General features: G+C 41.9%; 1 pseudogene; it reads right to left on the bottom strand.

The window, feature by feature from the left end:
• Window positions 1–2,401: 2,401 nt before the first annotated feature.
• LOC147450550 (uncharacterized) lies at window positions 2,402–3,832 on the bottom strand (annotated as a pseudogene).
• Between the last annotated feature and the right edge of the window lie 1,025 nt (window positions 3,833–4,857).

The raw sequence follows: 4,857 nt of genomic DNA, 5'->3' as shown, positions 1-4,857 counted from the left end.
GGAGGGTAGAGAGAGAAAGAATATGAATTGAAATGAAATGTCATGTTAACCTCTTCTAAATGCCATATTGACCTGAAAAGAGAGACAGAGAGAGAGAGAGAGAGCCACAAAGCAAGCTTGCTTAGAGCTAGCTGGTGGTGGCAGTGCGTATACCTCTCTCTCTCGCTTGCTCTCTCTGTGTGGGGAGATTAATTATAGGTGTAGATTTTTGGGAGCTGTAAATCCCTACATAGTAGCAAAATCCAATTTGGGAGGCTTTGAGGAGTAAGTTGAGGGCGAGTGCGACTTGCCGACAAGGGGGTAAAGAGGGGCCATGCTGCCGCCGAAGGCGGCGCCGTTTTACTAGTCATCAATAAAAAGCATAGTAATGTGAGGAATGAATTCTCTTAATACCTTGTTCATGCCATTCATCATGTGAGCAACAGAATTTGTGGCACCTTGCGATAAAGTACAGATCCTTACCAACCCAAGTGGAGTACGCATAGTAGTGAGATCCCTACTCTCCAAAGCAAGCTGAAATTGATCATAGCCTAAGTAAAGATCACCCAGTATATAGCCCTACCTGCAAAATCTTCTACAAACTCGTCCACAATTGGTCCTGTGCCAACATTACGAATTGTTACCTTATTTACTAGCTGCATGTCCTGAGTAAATCGCAGGGCTCCATTCTTCTTTGGGACGGTGAACCATCGATTAGAATAAGGTGCACGAGATGGCTCCAAAATACCCATACGTATCTTTTCATTTAACAAGTCAATAAGCTGTGATAGATGGGATTTAGGAACAGGAATAGGATGCAAATTCGATGGCATATGTGGAACACTAAAGATAATCATAGGTGCTACAACATTTGGATCTACACATCCAGTCTCACTGGGCTCAAAAGCAAAGGCTTTACCATGATTTGCAAGCATCTCTTGAAAGCACTTGACCTCATCATCAGTAAGAAATCCTTCTTCACTGATGACTACCTGCTTCAAGGTCTCTTCAGTAAATTTGTGGCCAATGTTCTTGGGATCCCTTAGCTTTGGTTGGTGTGAAGCTTTTTCAATAACCTCGTCACTCTCCCCTGGGAGAGGGGTAGCTACAGGCATGACCTTCTTTGCAACAGTCTTATACTTTGTATCCACCTGCACTTCAAAAGCACCACCCAATTCTTTACTTACCTCCATTAGAATGTCATACATGTCCATCGAATGCACTCGCACAAATTCAGTCCCACTTTGCAACCTACACTTCTTGATAAATTCAAGTTATGACATCGTATCAACATAAGAAACTTCTTCAAAGAATCCTGAGATAACATCATCATGTTCAAGTACATCACATCCCTGCAAATCACTTTGAACACTTACCACATATTTCTTCTCACACTTTAGGTAGCTCCATGAACTTCCTATATGAAACTGAACCTTCAGATGCTAGTCCCAGAAACCCCGAAGAAAAAGTCCCTTCTTGCGAGAACTTCTTCTTCCCTGTACCACTATAGTCCCGCTCTATAGTGGCACCCCAAGAAAATCCTGAGCAAACCTGTACTCTTTAAACTCTTTTCAAACCCTTGGCAAAGGCTGTTCTCTTAAGCTATCTTTATTCCTGACATGATCAACACATACAGTCAAAAATTGAACCGCTCTCCTACCATCTTTGCATCCAATCTTTGTATATGCTGAACCATCATCCAAAACCTTTGTCTCCATACGCACAACTGTGATGTAAGGTTGCCCTAGGATAAGTGGATAAGAGGAATGTTCCTGTATAAAAAAATTATGTTCATCACAAACATCTCCAATTGTAACCTTGGCATTTGCACATGCACCATATAAATCGCCAGGCTCGGTGTTGGCAGCTCGAATCTGCCAACCATGATCCATATCAATACGCCACTTCCCTCTCTAGTACAAGCTTTTTTACATCAAATTAATTTCCAAACCATGATCCACAAGTGCTAGAATAGGCTCATCAATATCACCAATCTTAACAATTGTCTCTGTAGTGGCTCTCGCCCAATGTGTTCTGGAAAAATGACTCCTAGGTACTGCTTCCCCACCATCATCATTATTGAAGTGAACATGTCTTACCTCATGTGTAACTTGATTGGAGATCACTGTAGACTGTAAACTTTCTTCTTCAATCTTTGACTCGTAAGCATCCAGAATTCTACATGTTGAATCACTTGGCTCTTGACTGCATCAGGTTCTTGCTCGACTGGTGCTTGTCGCTTTCTCTTTATAATATCAATGATCTCCTCATGAAATTCATGTTTAGCAATACCCAAGACATCGCCCAAAGTAAGTTCCACCTTGCTATTGAGAATGCGTTCCTCAAATACCTTCTTCATATCTGTAGCCAATTCAATATCAGATTTTAACTTGTAAGAAGGCCCTTTTGGCTTACCTTGCTTTTAATCTTTAGATGCCTATTCCATAATCACTTCAAGTGCAGGAACTGCTTTAGATTTTGCACCTTCTTCCTTCTTACCGCTAGTCCTCGTAGCTCGTTTTGATGAGCCCACAATGTCTTCATCTCTCTTGCGCTTCTCTTCCACCTTAGCTTCATTAGCCTGAGATTTTGCAAGGAAGGCATGCACAGAAAGAGAATCTACAGGATCTGACCACCCCTTAGTTTGTTGAATGCAATTCCCAGCTTGACTTTTAATGTGTCACGAGTTATTTTACCTTTGTCAGTTGTCCTCAAAGCATAGGGCCATAGATTCCCTTTAGCCTTGGTACTTTCCTTATCCTCCGGATGCATACCTGTAATCCATAAGTTGTTGCATCAACCCTAGAGGCATTGTGCTGCATCTCCTCAACCAGCTTCTTCATACCACCCTTCCCATAGTTAAAACGTAGACGTTCACCAGTTTCTTTAAAATGTAGCTTGCCGTCCTTCCAAAAAACTGTGTTCTTCTTATAAGCTTCATTAAAATCATCACAATTTTTGCATATATGATCTAAGCTATCACACCACATGCATCCTTTATCCCAGTCTTGTTGTGGAGGACACTGTCTAGGTTTTGAATAAGATCCACTTGCACTCAAACCATCAAGTTTAACAGCTTTCAAATTCAAATTCAACTCTTGTATACCTTTTACCAGCTCATCAAGGACTGGCTCTTCCAGCTTGGGCTTGGACTTCTCCACTAGATTCTCTTCGAGTGCTTCCATAGGATCAACCACTTTGAACTTGTCCACCCTCTTTTGTCACTTTACAATCATATTGATAGCTTCTACAACCAATTTTCAATCAGAAGTTAAGCCCAACTCACCAGATGGGTCCTCAAGAAAGTGTACCAAGCTCTTCTGAAGGCGCAAATCTGCTGCTTGAATAAATAGATCGACCTTTTTTGGCTACATTGTTTTCTGCTCAGTAGTAGATAACTGTTCAAATTTCTTTTCAAAAGCTCGTAGCAATTCTCTTGCAAATAATCATGATCCTTCTGCTGTATCCATTTCATAAAGCTTTGTTGGGTAACCTGTTGAGATTCTTCGAGAAAATATTCTTCTTGTAAAGCCTTCTTAAACTCCTGCCAATTTGCACCATGTGTTACCCGAAATTCTACAATTCGAGCCCTAAGCTCAGGAGTCGCAATTACGTGAAAACCTTCCACTGAGTCATGATCATTCACTCCATAATCCTCCATAGATTGTTCATAAATAGTACAAAATTTTGAAATATCACGACCTTCAAATCTTTGCAGCTTTTCAGTTACTGTATACCTCGCTTGACGAATACGTTCACTTTGTTGGTACTGCTGTTGAGAAGCCTGTTGTGTTGCATATAGGCTGCGAACTGCTGCATCATGTTGCATTGCTACTTCCTGTGGTGTCAACATCTTCTGCTACCATATCCCACCCCGGCTCACGTTCGCGTCGGGTTCACCAAAAACGTCGGGAGAAAATAAATGCGGTTAGTGAGCCGAGATCAACACTAGGTTGCTCGATGTGGGAATGTGGTGAGAGAGAAGACACAACACAAGATAATTTGACATAGAAGACACCTTAGAATCTTAAGTTGTTAAACTAAATGAGCTTAAAATCTTGATACAAAAGAAACTTCATTGTAATCGGCATGAAGTGCTCTAAACTTTGCCAAGATTCTGAGCTGACCTACAAAGCCAAAGCTTTATGGCCTCAATACACTTCCCTTGCTCTTCTCGACCTCTTCTACGAACACGAACTTGCCTTTCTTATCAATAGTGCACCCCTTGTGTGAACCTGCTCACTCTAACTTCATGAAGCTGCTCCTCGAGTTTCGTTCACAGTTATTACTGTAATTATTGATTTCTAATCGTTACTGGGCTTTTCCTGTATGTACTACCCCTTCTTTCCTATAGAAAAAACTCAACTTTGAGTTTAAATACAAAATTTAAAAACGTTGCTTCTGCAATTGACGCCACAACAAAAAAAACAACAGTTCCCTGCTCGGCCTCAAATTCGACAGCACTCCTCTCTGTCTCCTCGGCACAGCGCTGGCCCAAAAGCTTGTCAAATTCCTCATCTTCTCCTCTCCTTCTCCTCGCAATTAGCCCTCGGCAATTCAACTCTTCTCTCTCCTGCATCTTGTCCTTGCGATGGCCCCTCCAACTCTTCAGACGACACTCCTGCTCTCGTCCTCACGTTGGCTCCTCCAACTCCTGGGATGGCGCTTTTTTTTCTGCTCAACAGCGGCTTAGTGCCTGCTTTCCCTCTGTACGTTGCGAGCTTTTCTATTTTTTCTGGCAGCGCTACTGTAGTTGCCGCCTTTTTATTGCCGGCCCTGCTTTTTATTTAGCCCACTTTTTTATTTCTTGCATAATTCCCATTAATAGTGTGCTTTCCCCAAGTGGCCATTCACACCTTGAATTATCATTATATGCAC

The sequence above is a fragment of the Adiantum capillus-veneris genome, chromosome 9, assembly GCF_014529385.1.
Source record: "Adiantum capillus-veneris isolate H3 chromosome 9, ASM1452938v2, whole genome shotgun sequence".
Classification (NCBI taxonomy): Eukaryota; Viridiplantae; Streptophyta; class Polypodiopsida; order Polypodiales; family Pteridaceae; genus Adiantum; species Adiantum capillus-veneris.
This window is presented reverse-complemented; position numbering and strand designations above follow the sequence as displayed.